Here is a 22,170-nt window from a genome sequence, read left to right as displayed (position 1 = left end):
TATAGTTGGACAAAATAGCTCTTAATTTTTGCTTTAATTTCTTTTTCATTGATGGTAAGTTCACCCTTTTAATTTTTGATGTTGGTAATTTTGTTTTTTTCCTTTCTTTTTTCTAATCAAATTAACCAAAGGTTTATCTTTTTTTTTTTCCATAAAACCAATTCTTAGTTTATTAATTAGATTAGTTTTCTTAGTTTCAATTTTATTAATCTCTCCTTTGAGTTTCAGAATTTTTCATTTGATATTTAATTGGGGGTTTTTAATTTGTTCTTTTTCTAGCCTTTTAAACTTCATGCCCAATTCATTAATCTCCCTTTTCTCTATTTTATTCTATTTAGGGATATAAAATTTCCCCTAAAAACTGCATCCCATAGATTTTGATATATTGCCTCATTATTGTTATTCTCTTGGATGAAATTATGGATTGTTTCTGTTATTTGTTGTCTGATCCACTCATTTTTTTTTAAGAGTTAGATTATTTGATTTCCAACTGGTTTTTAGTCTTTCTTTCCCTGGCCCTTTAATGAATATAATTTTTGTGGTCTGAAAAAGAAGCCTTCACTATTTCTGCCCTTTTGCATTTGATTGTGAGGGTTTTATGCCCTAATATATAGTCAGTTTTTGTGTAGGTTCCATCAATGGCTGAGAAAAGGTATATTCCTTTTCATCTCTATTCAGTTTTTTTTCAAAGGTCTATCATATCTAGGTTTCCTAGGATTCTATTAACCTCCTTAACTTTTTTTTTTTATTTTGTGCTTAGATTTGTCTGATTCTGATATGGGAAGGTTGAGGTCCCCCACTAATATAGTTTTGCTGTCTATTTCTGTAATTTCTTCAGGAATTTGGATGCTCTACTACTTGGTGCACATACATTATTGTTTATGGTATCCTTTAATAAGATATACTTTTCTTCATTTTCTCTTTTAAAAAGATCTATTTTTGCTTTTGCTTTATCTAAAATCAAAAATTGCTACTCCTGCTTTTTTTGCTTCAGCTGAAGTATAATAATTTCTGTTCCAGTTTTTTACCTTTTTTTTTTTTTTTGTATATATCTCTCTGTTTCAAATGTGTTTCTTGTAAACAACATATTGTAGGATTCTATTTTTTAATCCACTTTGGTATTCACTTATGGGAGAGTTCATCCTATTTACATTCACAATTATTATTACCAGCTCTGTATTTCCTTCTTCCCTGTCCCTCCTTAGTAGTGTTTTGTTTTTAACTTATCCCACCTGCTCTTCCTTCTATCACTTCTTCTTGCTTCTCTTAGTGTTTCTGCCTTTCCTTCTATTCAGTCCCCCCCCCCTTTTCTTTCCCCTTTCTCCTCCTACTTTTTTATAGGATAAGATAAAATTTCCCTCTATTGTAATAGGCATTTTGTGCCTTTCTAATTTGTTCTGTAATAGTTTCCCTTTCCTTTTCTTTCAGTACAATCCTTTTTCCACTCCTTAATGTTTTTTTCTTTGATATCATATAACAATCCCTTCACAACCATGCCCTCTGTCCATGTGATGCTTCCTCTAACTGTTCCAATAACAGATACAGTTCTCAGTGATTACAGTTATAATTTTCCCAGTCCTTTCAGCCCAGTGAGACTGACCTTTCTTGAAGTCCTTCCTATCTTGAGGTAGAGAGTGGTTTCATTCTGTCAGACTGTTCAGAGACTTGATTTCAAATGGTTTTTGAAGGAAGATGGGATCATTAATTTTTAAAGTTTTCTTTTTGTACCTCTTTCCAAAAAGAACTTTTTTTCACTCTCATCTTCTCTTTATGTAGACCCTCACAACCCCTATAATTATCTAGTCTCTTTTACTCATTTTGTTCATGCAATTAAAGCTTCAAGGTATTCATTCTTGGCTTTTCTCTCTAGACACTTTCTACCACTGTCTTGTAAGACTTGTCCAATGGATTTCTGTTTTTCTTTATGTCTCACTCTCAGAATAACGTCAATTATTTCAGGTGTCATAGAAGTTACTGTCTCATGATAGGGTCTGTTCCCTACCATGTCCTTGATTATACAGCTAACCATTGATCTCTATCCTCCTTCATTGATCTTTTTTGTTTTCTACAGTTGAGTGAAAATCTCTTCCCTTTGTACTCTCTTTCTCTCTTTTCCAGGTGCCAGTTGTTCTCAGGAGTTCCATATTGGCATCCCTCCCAGTATAAGATAAGCAGATAAGCATCAAATCTCCTAGCCCTTATTTGCTATAAGGTCTTTTTTTTTATTTTTACTGACCATGTCTTTCTATCCATAGGAGTATTCATCAGAGGATTTCCCTCTTCCTCCCCTCCCCATTCCATCTGCCAAGGTAGGGCTTATTTCTTCCCTCCTTCCACCCTTTTCAATCTTTCCTCTTTTATTCTTAGCCATTCCCCTGTAGGCTCTTCCCTTTCTGAGATTATCCCTGATTACTAGCCTTGATTTAATTCTGTCACATCCCACACTTTTGTTATGCCCTATATGCACAGTCATGCTTCAATAAACTCTTGATTTACCCATAGACAGGATTTCCCCAGATTCTAAACACAATGCCTTTCTTCACTATTGACTCTTCAAGATTTCTGCTTTTTATCTCTACATTTAGAAAGAAGCTTTTTGCTGATTTTTCCTTTAGTCAATCTGTTGCTGTTGCTGTCCTTATTTGTTGCATTTAATTCACTCCTGTATTTCTATTTTCTTAGGAGGCTGAGAACCAAATAATGTCTTCAGTTCTGGTTGTCTTTCTAAAAAAAAATCTCAAACTTTTTATAATGGAATGTTCATCTTGTTTTCTGTTTGGTTAAGCTCAGATTTGTAGGATAGCTCACCTGGGCTATATCTTAAACACTGCTATTTGTAACACATTATTCCATTCCTTACTCCTTTTCCAGTGGATATGAAATAATTATATTATTCAAATATCCTTTTCCTTTGTGTTTGAAAATCTTTTTCCTGATGACTTGCAGAACTTCTTTCTCAATTAAATTGTTAAATTTAACACTATGTTTCTTCAAGTTTGAAGTGTGGGTTATTTTCTAGAGATAATCTCTAAATTCTTTCAAATGAAATTTTATTTCCTATACTCAGAAGTTCTGCACATTTTTCTTCTATTATTTCTTCATTTTGATGTTAAGGATTTTTTTCTTCCATCATATTCTTCTGGGAGACATGCTTAGTCCTCAATCTTGTTGCTTGCATGATCTGGAAATTGTTTTTCAAGGTTAGAAAGAGATATTTTAATCACTCAGTCTGTCATTGACCTCTGAAATATAAAACATTGGGTTGGGTATTCTGCTTGTCTTTTAATTAGCCTTATATGGGAACTTGGGTAAAGTAAGCCAAAACTTTAGTTAGATGTGCTTGTCTGCTAAACACTAAAATGAAAGCATATTCTAAAATGGGAAAATTTATTCACAAAAATTCAAGAAATTTATTCAAGAAAACTACCAGCAATCTCTTATTTATGTAACCTAAGTGAAAACATGATTCTTTCTAGTTCTCAAAATGTAAGAAAAAAAAAAAGAACTGAAATGGAATATTAAGAATAATTGTTATCTTTGCCATCTTCTAATTTATGTAATAGTGTTGATAAAAATGTCTAGAATATTTATTATATTGTTATTTAGGAACTTACTATTTTATTTTACACAAAGGATATCTCATAGCCTAATATGAACCATATGGGGAATAAGCACATGAAAATCAGCATCAAAAATCAGCATCAATAGGATATAACCAGAAATTTCAGCCAATCTTAGATATGATGGTTATTGGATAATTATGGTAGCTTGAATGCTTTGTGTTTTTTTTTTTTAATTATAGTTTGAGATTCCTATAAACTATAAATTCTCATGATATTACAAATAATTTCAATAAATGTTAATTATTATTTGTACATTATAGGTATCCAATAAACATTTCTCAAAATAATTAAAATTGAATTAAAGATTATTCTAGTTTTTTGAAAAAGCAAACATTTGGTCTCTGCATACATGATTATGGTAAATGCCTTTAAAATCAATCAATAAACATTTAGTAAGTGCCTATATTGTATTAGGAACTATACTATGTGTTTTGGAATAGAGAGAAAAAAATGAAAACATTCTTGCCTTAAAAATGTGTAGTCTAATAGGGAAGGTAATATATGTACACACACACATAAACATACACACATACACACACATATGAGACTAAATTATTGTTTTTCCTTCATTCTTGAAAAGGAACATAGTATTAGGGAAGTAATGCCATGACACTCTATATGCATATACACACATGTATATATACAATCTTTGATATTATATACTGTACAAAATTGTCTATATATTATATATATGTATAAAACATATATATATACATATATATTATACATATGCATACAAATATACAGATATATCTACATACATATATGCATACAGGCATGCATGCATACACATCCATGTAATAGTTTTTGATAAAAAATATAGCATCTGGGTGAGGCACAGAGAGAGACTAGAAAAGCCTCATGTAGAAATTGATACTTAAGCTAAGTCTTGAAGGATTTTTCAGAGTTAAAGTGAGGAAGAAAGCCAGTGTAAAAGCATTATGTTGGAAGATATGAGAAACAATAAGACCAGTTTGGCTGGACTATATTTTTTTGTGAAGGGAAATAATGTATGATAAGCTTTGAAGGGAATAATATAACCAGACTGAGAATGTTTTAAAAGTTAACAGAAAACTGTATTTTATCATAGAAGTATTAGGGAATATATTGAATAGAGAATAGAGAAATGGCATGATTTCACCTGAGCTTTTTGAAAATCACTTTGGTAATTGTGTGATTGGATGTGATCACACACTAAAAGAAGTATGGAAGTAGAATTGGAAAGGGAAGAGAACTGAAGAAAATAAATTATAAGGTAAAATTAATAGTCCAAACTTAGTCTTAGTGAAAGGCAAATGAGTCTTATGTACATGCTGCTTTTTGTCTATAAATTAGACTGTTAAAGGACTTGAAAACCAGCAGGGATCATTGGATTCCTGGCACATAAAATAATGACAATAGATTCCTTTTGGAGTATTTCTAGGACTTATGGACATGTATGAATTCCTCATGTTGATTCTTGTTATTTGTTACATCACTTCTAGCCTGTGTTATATTACTATGTGTTTATGAAATTTATGTAATTATGTGTAATACCTTCCATATTTATGGATTTATGTATACCTGTTTCAAGGGCATGACCACCCTATGTTCTAAATCAAAAGAAAGGGGAGATGTTAGGATTCTTACAGATGTTATGGGCCAGAACTTGAGACAAGGTAATATACTTGGTTCACACCTTTAAAGGAGTTCAAACCTTTACAGGAGTTTACAGCTTTAAAAGAGTTCACTCATTGGTCCACACATGAGATTCACACCTTTAAGAGAGCATACTTTTAAGGAGCTCCCACAAGCCCAGGGAGTACCCACAAGCCCATTCTCTGGGAGGATATAAAAAGCCAGGATTGAGTCAAAGGGAGTACTTCAGGGGAAGCTCAAGGAGATTCAGAGAGCCAGGATTTCAGTGGGGAGATTTGCAAGTCTAGGAGATTCACAAGTCTAAAGGAAAAGCCTCCTCATGGACTTCTGGGAGATTCACAACACAGAAGCCCACAATCCCATTCTCGGAGGCAGAGCCTGATTCATTCCAACATCTACCTTCGTGCTAACTGGAGACATTCAGACAAGAGCTCTTGGGAACCAAAGAGAGAGAGAGGCCTCTAAGAAAGCTAGCTTAACCCTAAGTGAAGGAGACAAGGCTTGAAGGAGAAAATAAAGGACCCAGACTTTAACTCCTGGCTGCATTTTGGGATTATTGAACTGAATTGAAACTAAGGTTGCCTCCAGGAGCTCCCCAAGAAATCTGCTCCCAGAAAATGATTACAATCTAGAGAAACAGAATATCATAATTTTGTGTTTTGATTTATCTAATTCTGAGAGTGAAAGATCTCCCACTATTATAGTTTTGCTGTCTATTTCTTCTTGCAACTCTCTTAATTTCTCTTTTAAGAATTTAGATGCTACACCACTTGGTGCATATATGTTTAATATTGATATTGCTTCATTATCTATGCTACTCTTTAGCAAGATATGGTACCCTTCCTTATCTCTTTTAATAATTCAATTTTTGCTTTTGCTTGATCTGAGATCAGGATGGCTAACCCTGCTTTTTTGACTTCACTTGAAGCATACTAGATTCTGCACCTTTTTGCTTTACTGTGTATGTATCACCCAGCTTCAAGTGTGTTTCATGTAAACAACATATTGTAGATTCTGGCTTTTAAAACAGTCTGCTAACAGCGTCCTCTTTATGGGGGAGTTTATCCCATTCACATTTATGATTAAAATGTCCAATTCTGAATTACTTGCCATCTTGTTAACCCCTGCTTATGCTTTTCTCCTTTCCTTCTCCCTTACCTCCCTCCCCAGTATTAAACTTGTGAGCACCACTCGCTTCTCACAGCCCTCCCTTTTTAGTATCCTTCCTCCTACCTTAGAGTTCCTCCTCCTATCTTACTCCTTTTCCTCACAATTTCTGTATACCCTTCAGCTTAGCTTACTCCTTCCCTTTTCACTTTTCCCCTCACTTTTCAGTGAGGTGGGAGAAGTTTCACCATAAATGGAATATGTCTAATATTTTTTTCTTTAAGCCAATTCTGATGAGAGTTCACTATGTTCACTCCCCCTCCATTCTTTCTCTCAGATATAATAGGTTACCTTTGCCTCTTCATGAGATGTAGTACCCCCACCTTACCTTTTTTCTGGTACAATTTCCTTTCCACCTCTAGTTTCTAGAACAAATTATACATGTGTTCTTTACATCTTTATAGCAGAAATATAGTTCCCAAGATTTCTTCTTATCTTTTTAGGTTTCTCTTGAGTTCTATATCTGGAGATCAAACTTTTTGTTTAGTTCTGTTTTTTTTTTCATCAGAAGTGGATGAAATTCACTTATTTTGTCAAATGTCAATCTTTTCCCTGGGGAAAAAATGTTCATTTTGGCTAGTAAGTTATTTTTGGCTGCATACCAAGTTCCTTAGCCTTTTGGAATATCAAATTCCCGGCCCTTCTTCGATTCTTTAATGTGGAACCTGCTAGATCCTGAATAATCCTTATAGTGGCTCCTCTATATTTGAATTGATTTTTTTCTATCAGCTTATAATATTTTTTCCTTGGTTTGATAGTTCTGGAATTAGCCACACTATTTCTTGAAGTTTTAATTTTAGATTCTCTTTCAGTAGGTGATACATGAATTCTTTCAATGTCTATTTTACCATCTGTTTCTATAACATCTGGGCAGTTCTCTGATAATTTCCTGAAAAAGTGTCCAGGCTCTTTTTTTCATCATATTTTTCAGGAAGTCCAATAATTCTCAGATTATTTCTCCTAGACCTATTTTTTAGGTCTATTGTTTTCCCAAGAAGGTATTTGACATTTTTTTCCCATTGTTTCATTTTTTTGGTTTTGCTTGACTGATTCTTGTTGTCTCATTGAGTCATTCATTTCCATTTGTTCTATTCTGATTTTTAATGAATTACTTTCTTCACTCACTTTTTTATATCTTTTTCTAATTGTCCAATTGAGTTTTTAAGTGAATTGTTTTGTTCTATGGAATTTTTTTCCATTTTGCCAATTTTATTTTTTAGAGAGCTATTTTGTTTTTCCACTTCACTAATTCTGTTTTCACGGATTTGATTTCTTTATTCACTCTATTTTTAAATGAATGGGATGACTTATCCAGACTCTCTTGCCAAGCTTCTCTTTCCTTTTCCCATTTTTCTTTCAGCTCTCTTGTGAGAGCTTTTAAATTTTTTCTATGACCCTCTGAGACTCTGAGAGCATACAGCGCTTCTCTGCTTGTCTACTGGCTTGCTGCCAGGGCAAAGTGGCCACACTGTGGTAAAATTCTCCCTGCAGAAATGGCTGAGATCATTCCCCACCACCCTCAGGTATGCTCAGTGTGAGCTGCTTTCTGTATTTTCACTGTCTGCCTTCAATCTGTGCCTGATCTAACCGTCCCCACCTGTGAGCAAAATCAGATCTTTTCTGGTGAATTTCGAGGGTATCTTCTGTTGGTAATTATTTGTGATTTTTTTCAGTCAAGCACTAATTCCTAGGCCTTGTCATGAAATTAAGTATTCTGAGAGCAAAGACGGAGTTTAAATAGATGTGTGTGTCCTCTCTGCCATCTTGGCCACAAGTCCCAGCAGTTACTTTAAATGGAACTTTTTTTTTGTATCTCTGGCTGTTGGATTTTGTTAGTGATGAATAAGAATTCTGAGGATTTATGTGGATTTATTTTGGCTAAATATAAATAACTTGGCTAAAGTTGTGGATTATTTCAAATAGCTTTTTAGTAGAATCTCTGGGATTCTCTAAGTATACCATCATATCATCTGCAAAGAGTGATAATTTGGTTTCCTCATTAACTACTCTAATTCCTTTAATCTCTTTTTCATCTCTTATTGCTGCAGCTAGCATTCTAATATAATATTGAATAGATCTTATTAGGAATGGTTCCAGTTTATCACTATTTCATATGATGGTTTTAAATAGTTGCTATTGACCATTTTAAGGAAAAGTCAATTTATTCCTATTCTCTCTAGTGTTTTTAATAGGAATAGGTGTTGGATTTTATCAAATGCTTTTTCTGCATCTATTGAGATAATCATATGGTTTTTGTTAATTTGGTTATTGATATAGTCAATTATGCTAATAATTTGCCTAATATTGAACCAGCCCTGCATTCCTGGTATAAATCCTACTTGATCATGGTATATTATTCTGGGGATGATTTTCTGTAATGTTTTTGCTAGTATTTTATTTAAAATTTTTGCATCAATGCTCATTAGGGAGATTGGTCTGTTTTCTCTGTTTTCTGTTTTCTTGGTTTTTGTTCTACCTGTTTTAGGTATCAGTACCATGATTGTTTCATAAAAGGAATTTGGCAAGACTCCTTCAATCCCTATTAATTATTAAGTATTAATCAAATAGTCTTTAAATATTTGGTAGAATTCACATGCAAATCCACCTGGTCCTGGGCATTTTTTCTTAGGGAGTTGATTAATAGCTTGTATTTCTTTTTCTAAAATGGGACTGTTTAACCAATTTACTTCTTCCTCTGTTAATCTGGGCAAGCTATATTTTTGAAGGTATTCTTCCATTTCATTTAAATTACTGAATTTATTGGCATAAAGTTGGGCAAAGTAACTCCTTATTATTGCTCTAATTCCCTCTTCATAGATAGATAGATATCTTCATAGATAGTTCTCCCTTTTCATTTTTAAGACTAATAATTTGATTTTCTTCTTTCCTTTTTCTAATAAAATTTACCAAGGGTTTAGCTATTTTGTTGTTTTTTTTCATAGAATCAACTCTTAGTTTTATTTATTAATTCAATTTTTTTTTACTTTCAATTTTATTGATCTCTCCTTTTAATTTTAGTATTTGATTGGGGGGGTGTTAAAATTTGCTCTCTTTTTTTTTTAAGCTTTTTTAGTTGCAAGCCTAATTTGTAGATTTTCTCTTTCTCTATTTCATGAAAGTAGACCTCTAGAGATATAAAATTCCCCCTTATTACTGCTTTGGCTGCATCCCACACATTTTAATATGGTGTCTCATTATTGTGATTCTCTTGGGTGAAATTATTAATTTTTGTCTATGATTTGCTGTTTCACCAATTCATTCTTTATGATGAGATTTTTGGTCTATTTTCCCCTGGCTTTTTATTGAATGTAGTTGTTATTGTATTGTTCTCTGAAAAGGATACATTTACTATATTTGCCTTTCTGCGTTTGAATTTGAGGTCTTTATGTCCTAGCATATGTTCAGTTTTTGTATAGGTTCCATGAACTGCTGAAAAGAACTTGTACTCCTTTCTGTCTTCATTTAGTTTTCTACAAAGATCTATCATATCTAACTTTTCTAGTGTTCTATTTACCTCTTTAACTCCTTTTGTGTTTATTTTGTGGTTTGATTTAGCTAATTCTGAGAGTGCAAGGTTGAGATCTCCCACTATTATAGTTTTGCTGTCTATTTCTTCTTGTAGCTCTCTTAATTTCTTTTTAAGAATTTAAATGCTCCACCATTTGGTGCATATATGTTTAATATTGATATTGCTTCATTATCTATGCTGCCCTTTAGCAAGATATAGTGCCCTTCCTTATCTCTTTTAATTATATCAATTTTTGCTTTTTCTTGATCTGAGGTCAGAATGGCTATTCCTGGTTTTTTTTTTTTTTTTACTTCACCTGAAGCATAGTAGCTTCTGTTCCAGCCTTTTACCTTTACTGTATATGTATCACCCTGCTTCAAGTGTGTTTTGTGTAAGCAACATGTTGTAGGATTCTGACTTTTAATCCAGTTGGCTATCCACTTACATTTTTTGAGAGCTTACCCCATTCACATTTATGGTTAAAATTACTAATTCTGTATTTCCTGCCATCTTTTTAACTCCAGATTATACTTTTCTCTTTCATTTCTCCCTTATTCCCCTCTCCAATATTAACCTTGTGAACACCACTTGCCTCATGCAGCCCTCACTCTTTAGGATCCCTCACTCCTAGAATCCCTCTGCTTTTCTTAAACCTTTCCATTACAATTTCTGTATTCCCTTCTATTTAGCCTACTCCTTCCCTTTTTGCTTTTTCCCTCCCACTTTTCAACTAAGTAGGAGAAGTTTCTCTGTAAACCTAAAAGGTCTAATATTTTCTTTTTGAGCCAATTTTAATGAGAGTAAGATTCATACTATGTTCATCCCCCTCCCTTCTTTCTCTCAGACATAATAGGTTTACTTTGCCTCTTTGTGGGATGTAGTACTTCCACTTTTCCATTTTTCCATTACAATTTTCTTTTCACTACCTTTATAATAGTAAAACTATATTGTACATGTGTTCTTTATATATATTTACAGCAGAAATATAGTTCTCAAGATTTCTTTTTATCTTTTCAGGTTTCTCTTGAGTTCTATATTTGGAAGTCAAACTTTTTTGTTTTGTTCTGGTTTTTTCATCATAAATAAATAGAATTTGCCTATTTCATTGAATGTCTATCATTCCTTGGGAGAAAATGCTCAGTTTGTGGGTAAGTTATTCTTGGCTCCATACCAAGTTCCTCAGTCTTTTGGAATATCAGATTCTAGGCCCTTTGATCCTTTAATGTGGATGCTGCTAGATCCTGAGCAATCCTTACTGTGGCTCCTCTATATTTGAATTGTTTTTTTCTGGCTGCTTGTAGTATTTTTTCCTTGGTCTGATAGTCTGTGATTTAGCAACAATATTTCTTGGAGTTTTGATTTTGTGATCTCTTTCAGTAGGTGATTGATGAATTCTTTCAATGTCTATTTTACCTTCTGTTTCTATAACATCTGGGCAGGTCTCATCCTCAGCATTTTTATACATTACCAACACAATCCAACAGCAAGAGATACAAAGAGAAATTCCATTCAAAATAACGGTCTATAGTATAAAATATTTGGGAATATATCTACCAAAGGAAAGTCAGGAATTATATGAGCAAAATTACAAAACACTTGCCACAAAAATAAAGTCAGATTTAAATAATTGGAAAGACATTCAGTGCTCTTGGATAGGCTGAGCGAATATAATTAAGATGACATTACTCCCTAAACTAATCTATTTAGTTAGGGCTATACCAATCAGACTCCTAAGAAACTATTTTAATGACCTAAAAAAAAACAATAGAATTCATATGGAACAACAAAAGGTCGAGAATTTCAAGGGAAGTAATGAAAAAAAAAATTAAATGAAGTTGATCTAGCTGTACCTGATCTAGAACTGTATTATAAAGCAACAGTCACCAAAACCATTTGGTATTGGCTAAGAAATAGACTAGTTAATCAGTGGAATAGGTTAGGTTCACAAGGAAAGATAGTGAATAAAAATAGCAATCTAGTGTTTGACAAACCCAAAGATCCCAACTTTTGGGATAAGAATTCATTATTTGACAAAAACTGCTGGGAAAACTGGAAATTAGTATGGCAGAAACTAGGCATGGACCCACATTTAACACCATATACTAAGATAAGATCAAAATGGATCCAAGATTTAGGCATAAAGAACGAAATTATAAATAAATTGGAGGAACATGGGATGGTTTACCTCTCAGACTTGTGGAGGAGGAAGGGGTTTGTGTCCAAGGGAGAACTAGAGACCATTATTGATCACAAAATAGAACATTTTGATTACATCAAATCAAAAAGTTTCTGCACAAACAAAACTTAATGCAAACAAGATTAGAAGGGAAGTAACAAATTGGGAAAACATTTTTACAGTTAAAGGTTCTGATAAAGGCCTCATCTCCAAAATATACAGAGAATTGACTTTAATTTATAAGAAATCAAGCCATTCTCCAATTGATAAATGGTCAAAGGATATGAACAGACAATTTTCAGATGATAAAATTGAAACTATTTCCTCTCATATGAAAGAGTGTTCCAAATCACTATTGATCAGAGAAATGCAAATTAAGAAAACTCTGAGATATCATTACACACCTGTCAGATTAGCTAAGATGACAGGAACAAATAATGATGAATGTTGGAGGGGCTGTGGGAAAACTGGGACACTGATGCATTGTTGGTGGAGTTGTGAAAGAAGCCAACCATTCTGGAGAGCAATCTGGAGTTATGCCCCAAAAGTTATCAAAATGTGCATACCCTTTGACCCAGCAGTGCTACTCCTGGGCTTATATCCCAAGGAAATACTAAAGAAGGGAAAGGGACCTGTATGTGCCAAAATGTTTGTGGCAGCCCTTTTCATAGTGGCTAGAAACTGGAAAATGAATGGATGTCCATCAATTGGAGAATGGTTGGGTAAATTATGGTATATGAATGTTATGGCATATTATTGTTCTGTAAGAAATGACCAACAGGAGGAATACAGAGAGGCTTGGAGAGACTTACATCAATTGATGCTAAGTGAAAGGAGCAGAACCAGGAGATCATTATACATTTCAACAATAATATTGTATGAGGATGTATTCTGATGGCAATGGACATCTTCACCATAGAGAAGAGCTAATCCAATTCCAATTGATCAATGATGCACAGAATCAGCTACATCCAGAAAAGGAATACTGGGAAATGAGTATAAACTGTGACCACTGTTTTGTTTTGTTTTTCTTCCCAGATTATTTTTACCTTCCGAATACAATCCTTCCTTTGCAACAACAACAACAACAACAAAATTCAGTTCTGCACATATTTTTTTGTACCTAGGATATACTATAAGATATTTAATATGTATGGGAATGCCTGCCATCTAGGGGAGGGGGTGGAGGGAAGGAGGGGAAAAATTTGGAACAGAAGGGAGTACAAGGAATAATGTTGTAAAAAAAAATTACCTATGAATATGTACAAAGAAAATGTTATAATTATAAAAATTAATAAAAATATTTTAAATTAGTATTCCACTAAAACAAACAAACAAACAAAAAAAAAACATCTGGGCAGGCCTCTTTGATGATTTCCTGAAAAATAAGGTCTAGACTCTTTTTTTCACCATAATTTCCAGGGAGTCCAATAATCCTTAGATTATCTCTCCTAGATCTATTTTCCAGGTCTGTTATTTTTTCAAGAAGGTATTTTAACTTTTTTTCTATTTTTCCATTATTTTGGTTTTGCTTGACTCATGCTTGGTGTCTCCTTGAATTATTCATTTCCATTTGTTCAATTCTCATTTTTAATAAATTATTTTCTTCATTTACTTTTTTATTTTTATTTTTTTGTAATTGTCCAAATTGTTTTGTTCTATGGAATTATTTTCCATTTTGCCAATTTTATATTTTAAAGAGCTATTTTCTTTTTCCAGTTCACTAATTTTGTTTTTTCAGGTAGTTGATATCTATAGACATAGAAACTATCTATAGTTAGAGCCTGCTTTGCCTTTTTACTCATTTTAATAAAAAACAAAAGAAACAAAAACAAACAAACAAAACCCCTCTAGTTTGCTTTAGGGGCAGTTCAGCGTTACCAAGCTTCCTCAACAGACCATAGGCAGTAGCAGTGAAGCAGCAGTGGGACACCAATGGATGTGCTAGGATCAGCGTCTGCACAGTGATTAGCATCTGTACTGTGGTCAATACCTGTTCTGGGATCAGTCGTTACTGGCTGAGTTTGTGCTGAATCCCTCCCGTTGTTGGGTGGGTTTGGCCCGGTCCAGAGAGTCTCTAGCATTTTGGGGTTATAGTATTTGCCCCCTGGGTTTATAGCTTCTCTGCTGATCTACTGGTTTGCTGCCAGAGCAGAGTAGCTGACATTGTGGTAAAGTTCTCCCCGCAAATTTTCAGCCTGTGAAGTCCACATGCTGCCCCACTCTGGTCTACTCAGTGTGAGCTGTTTCCCATTCTTTCACTGCCTGACATCCCTGCCTGTGAGCAAAAAACAGATCTTTTCTGGAGAATTTCGAGATTATCTTGTGTTGGTAATGTGTTATATTCACAATATTCATGTGTTTTGACAACCACACCCTAATTCTGAGGATGTTTCATAAAAAAGTGGTCTGAGGGTAAAGGAGAGTTCAGAGAGATGAGTGTATCCTCTCTGCCATCTTGACTCCACCCCCTAGGTTCTTTTTTTTTTTTTTTATTATCTTTTTATTTACAAAATAATGGGTAATTTTTCAGAATTGACCCTTGCAAAACCTTCTGTTTCAAATTATTCCCTACTTCCCTCCATTCCTCTCCTAGGTGGCAGATAATCCAATACATATTAAATATGTTAAATTATATGTTTAATCATTTTACATATCTATATCTATATCTATATATCCATATATAGTTTATACAGTTATCTTGTTCCACAAGAAAAATAGGATCTAAAAGAAAAAAAAACCCTGAGAAGGAAAACAAAAATGCAAAGAAACAATAACAGAAAGAGTGAAAATGCTATGTTGTGGTCCACACTTAGTTCCCTTAGTTCTCTCTCTAGTCTCTCTAGATGGATTTCTTTATTACTGGACAATTGAAACTGGTTTGAATCATCTCATTATTGAAGAGAACCATGTCCATCAGAATTGATCATCATATAGTCTACTTGTTGCCGTGTAAAATGATCTCCTGGTTCTGCTCATTTCATTTAGCATCAGTTCATGTAAGTCTCTTCAGGCCTTTCTGAAATGATCCTATTGGTCATTTCTTATAAAACAATAATATTCCATAGCATTTATATGCCATAATTTATTCAGCCATTCTCCATTTGATGGTCATCCACTCAGTTTTCAGTTTCTAGCCACTATGAAAAAGGTTGCCACAAACAATTTTGCACATGTGGGTCCCTTTCTCTCATTTAAGATCTCTTTGGAATATAAGCCCAATAGTAACACTGCTGGATCAAAGGATATGCAAAGTTTGATAACTTTTTGAGCATAGTTCCAAATTGCTCTCCAGAATGGTTGGACAGTATCACCAACAATGTATTAGTGTCTCAGTTTTCCCACATTTCCTCCAACATTCATCATTGTCTTTTCCTGTCATCTTAGACAATCTGACAGGTGTGTAGTGGTATTTCAGAGCTGTCTTAATTTGCATTTCTCTGATCACTAGTGATTTGGAGCATCTTTTCATATGACTAGAAATAGTTTTGATTTCTTCATCTGAAAATTGTCTATTCATATTCTTTGACCATTTATCAATTGGAGACTGGCTTGAGTTCTTACAAATTTGAATCAATTCTCTATATATTTTGGAAATGACTCCTTTATCAGAACCTTTAATTGTAAAATGTTTTTCCAGTTTATTGCTTCCCTTGTAATCTTTTCTGCATTCGTTTTGTTTATACAAAAGCCTTTAAACTTGATATAATCAACATTTTCTATTTTGTGATCAATAATGATTTCTAGGTCTTTTTGATCACAAATTCCTTCCTCCTCTACAGGACTGAGAGGTAAACTATGCAATGTTCTTCTAATTTATTGATAATATCATTCTTTATGCCTAGATCATGAGCCAATTCTGACCTTATCTTGGTATACCGTGTTAACTGTGGGTCAGTGCCTAGTTTTTGCCATACTAGTTTCCTTTTTTTCCCAAGAATTTTTGTCAAATACTGAATTCTTATAACAAAAACTGAGGTCTTTAAATTTGTCAAACACAAGATTGCCATAATTACTATTTCATCCTCCTGTGAATCTAACCTATTCTACTGAACAACTAAATGGTTTTGATGACTGCTGCTTTATAATATCATTTTAGATGAGGTATAGCTAGGCCATCTTCATTTGACTTTTTTTTTTCATTAGTTCCCTTGAAATTCTTGACCTTTTGTTCTTCCAGATGAATTTTGTTGTTATTTTTTTCTAAGTCAGTAAAATAGTTTCTTGAGAGTTTGCTATTCTACTAAATAAATAGATTGCTTAAGGAATATTGCCATCTTTATTATATTCACTCAATCTATCCAAGAGCATTTGATATTTTTCCAATTGTTTAAATCTGACTTTATTTGCTCTGCTAAAATTGAGAATTATTTCTAATAGCTTTTTAGTAAAATCTTTGGGGTTCTCTAAGTATACCATCTGCAAAAAGTGATAATTTGGTTTCCTCATTACCTACTCTAATTCCTTTAATCTCTTTTTCATCCCTTATTGCCAAAGCTAGAAATTCTAATACAATATTGAATAGTAATGGTGATATTGGGCAACTTTGTTATACCCCTGATCTTATTGGGAATGGTTCCAGTTTATTCCCATTACATATGATATTTGCTGATGGTTTTAAATAGATGCTGCTGACTATTTTAAGGAAAAGTCCTGTTGCTCTACTCTCTATTGTTTTTAATAGGAATGTGTGTTGGATTTTGTCAAATGCTTTTTTTGCATCTATTGAGATGATCATATGTTTTTTGTTATTTTGGTTATTGATATAGTCAATTATACTAATAGTTATCCTAATATTGAACCAGCCTTGCATCCCTGATATAAGTACTACTTGATCATGGTGTATTATCTTGGGGATGATTTTCTGTAATTTCTTTGCTAATATTTTATTTAAAATTTTTGCATCAATGTTCACTAGGGAGATTTGGTCTATAATTTTCTTTCTCTGTTTTTATCCTACATGGTTTAGGTAGCAGTACTATGTCTGTGTCATAAAAGGAATTTGGTAGGACTCTTTCATTCCCTTTTTTTTTTTCAAATAATTTATATCATATTGGGGTTAATTGTTCTTTACATGTTTGGTAGCATTCCCATGTAAATCCATCTGCTCCTAAGGATTTTTTTCTTAGGGAGTTGATTAATAGCTTGTTCTATTTATTTTTCTAAGATGGGACTATTTGAGCAATTTACTTCCTCCTCTGTTAATCTGGGTAGCTTATATGTTTGTAAGTATTCCTCCATTTCACTTAGGTTATGAAATTTATTGGCATAAAGTTGGGCAAAGTAACTCCTAATTATTGCTCTAATTTCCTCTTCATTGGTGGAAAGTTTTCCCTTTTCATTTTAAAGACTAACAATTTGAGTTTCCTTTTCCCTTTTTTGTAATGAAATTTACTAAAGATTTATCTATTTTGTTTTTTTCATAAAACCAACTCAATTTTATTTATTAATTCAATAGTTTTTTAGTTTCATTTTATTAATCTCTTCTTTTATTTTTAGAATTTCAAGTTTGGTATTTGATTGGGGGTTTTAAATTTGTTCTTTTCTTAGCTTTTTTATTTACAAGCCCAATTCATTGATCTTCTCTTTCTTTATTTTATACAAGTAAGCATCTAGAGATATAAAATATCCCCTAATTACCACTTTGGCTGCATCCCACACATTTTGGTATGTTGTCTCATTATTGTCATTTTCTTAGATGAAATTATTAATTTTGTTGATGATTTGCTGTTTCACCCATTCATTCTGTTGGAGAGATTGTTTAGTTTCCAATAACTTTTAGGTCTGTTTCCCCCTGGCTTTTTATTAAATGTAACTTTTATTGCATCATAATCTGAAAAAAAATGCATTTACTATTTCTCCCTTTCTGCATTTGATTTTGAGGTCTTTATGTCCTAATAGATGGCCAATTTTTTATCGGTTCCTTGAACTGCTGAGAAGAAAATCTACTCCTTTCTGTCTCCATTCAATTTTCTCCAAAGATCTATCATACCTAACTTTTCTAGTATTCTATTTACCTCTTTGGCTTCTTTCTTATTTATTTTATTTTATTATATACTTCTGAGAGAGCAAGGTTGAGATCTCCCTCTACTATACTTTTGCTGTCTATTTCTTCTTGCAGCTCTCAACTTTTTCTTTAGGAGTTTCCATGGTATGACACTTGGTGGTATAAATATTTGGTACTGATATTGCTTCATTATCTATGGTACCCTTTAGCAAGATATGGTGTCCTTCCTTATCTCTTTTAATTAGATCAATTTTTGCTTTTGCTTGATTTGAGATCAGGATGGCTACCCTTCCTTTTTTTTTTTTTTTTTTTTTAACTTTGCCTAAACCATAATAGATTCTGCTCCAGCCTTTGACTTTTACTCTGTATGTATCACTCTGCTTTAAATGTATTTCTTGTAAACAACATATTGCAGGATTCTGGCTTTTAATCCAGTCTGCCATCCATTTTTTGGGAGAGTTTGCCCCATTCACATTTATGGTTAAAACTATTAATTCTGTATTTCCTGCTATTTTATCATCCCCAGATTATAATTTTATCTTTCCTTTTCACCTTTATCTCCTCCCCAGTATTAACTTATGAGCACCACTTGCCTTCAGCAGCCCTCCCCCTTTAGAATCCATATCCCTTTAGAGTTCCTTTCTTATATTTTCCCCTACTATTTCTGTTTTCCCTTCTATTTAGTCTACCCTTTCCCTTTTTATCTTTCTGTTCCCACTTTTCAAAAAGATGAGAGAAGTTTCTTATAAACCAAATATATCTAATATTTTCTCTTTGAGCCACGTCTGATGAGAGTAAGAATCACCAATGTTCATCCCCCTTACTACTTTCTCTCAAATGTAATAGGTTTCCTTTGCCTCTTCATGAGATGTAATTTCCCTCATTTTACCTCCACTTTTGCCTTTTTCTGGTACAATTCCCTTTCCACCTCTATTTCCTTTTTATGTTATGTTATAATAGTAAAAGCAAATTATAGATTCACTCTCTATGTATACCCATACCAGAAATGAAGTTCTCAATAGTTCTTTTTACCTTTTTATGCTTCTCTTGTGTCCTATATTTGGAGATCAAATTTTTTTGTTTCTTTGTTTAGCTCTGGTCTTTTCATCAGAAATAAATGGAATTCACCTGTTTCATTGAATGCTCATCTTCTTCCCTGGAAGAAAATTCTCAGTTTTGCAGTGTAGTTTATTTTTGGCTACTTTCCAAGTTCCTTTGCTTCGATCCTTCAAGATGGAAGCTGCTAGATGATCATTTTTATGGCTCCTTGGTATTTGAATTACTTTTTTCTGGTTGCTTGTGATATTTTTTCCTTGTTGTGATAATTGTGAAATTTAGCCACGGTATTCCTTGGAGTTTTACTTTTGGGGCCTCTTTTAGGAGGTGTTTGGTGAATTCTTTCAATGGCTATTTTACCTTCTGATTCTGTGACATCAACACATTTCTCTTTGATGATTTCCTGAAAAGTAGTGTCTTTTTTCATTATGGTTTTCAGGGAGTCCAATAATCCTCAGATTGTCTCTCCTAGATCAATTATCCAGGTCCGTTGTTTTTCCAGTTAGGAATTTTACATTTTTTTTCTATTTTAAAATTTTTTTTGGTTTTGCTTGATTTTCTTGTTGTCTCACTGAGTCATTCATTTCCATTTGTTCAATTCTGATTTTTAGTTAATTATTTTCTTTTACTTTTTTTTTTTTTTTTACTTCTTTTTGTATTTGTCCAATTGAGTTTTTAAATGAATTTTTTTGTTCTATGGAACTTTTTTCCATTTCACAAAAAAATTTTTAAGGAGTTATTTACCTTTTCCATTTCACAAATTCTGTTTTCCTGGGAGTTGTTTTCTTTTTCCACTTCATCAGATCTATATTTCAATGAGTTATATGCCTTTTCCAAACACTATTTCCAAGTTTTTTTTTTTTTTTCTCATTTTACTTCTAGCTATTTTTTGAGATCATTTATAATTTTTTTCTAGAAGAGCCTTGTGTGGTGGGGATCAGTTTATATCATCCTTTGGGGCTTTATCTGGAGACTATCTGCTTTTAGTTGTCTTCAGGGTGTGAAATCTGTTCTTTTCTTTCACCATAGAACCTATCTATGGTTAGAGTCCTCTTTGCCTTTTTACTCATTTTTTAAAAAAAAGTTCGGGTTTTCTTTTAGACAAGGGAAGTATTCCAAGCCTCCTCTAGAAGTAGCAGCAGAATTGTAGCAGCTGCACAGGGATTGTGCTGATTCACTTCCTGAGCTGGGTAGGCATGTCCAAGTCCTGTGAGACTCTGGTGCTTTAGAGTTCACTCTTTACCTTTTGTATTTGTGTTGGATGTTTTATAACTTCTCTGCTGGTCTCCTGGCTTGCAACCAGGGAAGAGTAGCCAGTGCTAGTAGTTGTAGTAGTAGTAGTAGTAGTAGTAGTAGTAGTAGTAGTAGACTCCCTGTAGATTCTCCACCTCGCAGAGTCTTCACTGCCCTGTGGAGACTGCATTGTCCCAGGTCTGCATAACCTGCACTGGCATCCTGTGCCTGGCTACCTCCTTGTGCCCAACTGAAACAGACTTTTTTTTTTTGGCAATCCTTGAAATAATCTTCTGCTTGTAATTTTTTGCATTCCCAATATTCATAAATTCTGCCAGTCTAGAACTAATTCAGAGGTTGGATTTGGTAATTAGTTGAGGGTCCTGGAAGGAGATCAGAAAGAAGTGTGTGTCCTTTCAGCCATCTTGACTCCACTTCCCCCTTCTAAATTTTTTTTTTTTACTACATTAGATTGGTTTTGTGCAAAATGTTAAAAAAAGAATTATATAATCTCAAGATGCCCATCTTAATCTTGTGTGATTCTCACTATAACTTATTGCATCGTAAACTCTTGTCTATGCCATTGGAAAGGTAATTTGTTCCTCTTTTAATTTGTTTATTAGTTTGGGTCAGCTAGTTGGTACAGGGGATAGTGCATATCCCCTGGAAAGACCTAAATTCAAGCCCCTTCCCCCCAAATATACTTACTAGTAGTATGGCCTGGACAAGTCATTCAACCCTATTAGTGTCAGTTTTCTTAGCTGTAAAATGAGCTGGAGAAAGTAATGGCAATTCAATATCTTTTGCTAAGAAAATCCCTAAAATGGGGTGATGTGTAAAAAACAGGCTAGCTCCCTGGAGAGCCTCAGGGTCTGCTCAGGCAAGCTGCCATGTGGTTTGCCAAAGATGTATCCTGGTTTCTGCAGTCTGGAGTCTCCAGCCTCTCTCCTCCTCATCCTGGTGCCAAGTGACTCTGCCTTCTCTCTCCCAGCCCTCCAATTCTTGCCTATAATTATCTCAACACCAAACATTCAGCAAGCACCAAATAGTGAGGAGAGCCATCATACCACCTCTCATCTAAATAGAGCCCTTATTTCACACTAAATAGGTAATTAGCCCTAAGTGCTTGGTTGTCTGATTCAAGCGTAATCTTTTTGGAGTTTTAGCTCTCTACATCTCCCACTTTCTTTTGTTTTAAAACACAGGTGTTCACACACTCCCTAACTTCTCAGGGAAGTGAGAACCCCAAAAAGGAGGTGATCACACTCTCCCTGACTTCTCAGGAAAGGGGGTGAAAACACCAAAAAGGAAGTTATGTCCCCCCTGACTTCTGAGGAAGGCAGGTGAAAGCACTAAAAAGGAGATGATCATGCCCTCTCTGACTTCTCAGGAAGAGAGATGGAAAACACCAAAGGGAAGTGAGGAGTCAAGCCAGATATTGTTAGTGGTTTTCTGGGCTGAAGGGTCTTACTACAAACACGTATATACAAATCCAACAGTACGGAAGGTATTACACAAGCACATACAGGTTAGCAATGATGACTCTCCTCACATCTGGTGTATGCTCAATGTGATGTAACAAACATGAATTGCACATGCAAATAGTAATATAACAAACAATATGAACCAAGATGGTATTGCAAAAGATTTCCAGAAGTCCTAGAAGGAGAGTATGTAAATAATAATCACACATATGTCTCCTTCAGCAGCCAAGAGATAGTCCAAAACTGTTCTATTGTCCATTATTTTATATGTAAGGGAA

General features: G+C 33.8%; 1 protein-coding gene across 23 annotated transcripts in view; it reads left to right on the top strand.

Moving 5' to 3' along the window:
- The window catches only part of LRFN5 (leucine rich repeat and fibronectin type III domain containing 5), a 263,784-nt gene that overhangs the window by 78,169 nt on the left and 163,445 nt on the right, over positions 1 to 22,170 (top strand). The window lies entirely within an intron of this gene.

The sequence above is a fragment of the Sminthopsis crassicaudata genome, chromosome 2 (genome assembly GCF_048593235.1).
Source record: "Sminthopsis crassicaudata isolate SCR6 chromosome 2, ASM4859323v1, whole genome shotgun sequence".
Classification (NCBI taxonomy): domain Eukaryota; kingdom Metazoa; phylum Chordata; class Mammalia; order Dasyuromorphia; family Dasyuridae; genus Sminthopsis; species Sminthopsis crassicaudata.
Note: the sequence above shows the minus strand (reverse complement) of the source record. Positions and strands in the feature narration are given on the sequence as shown.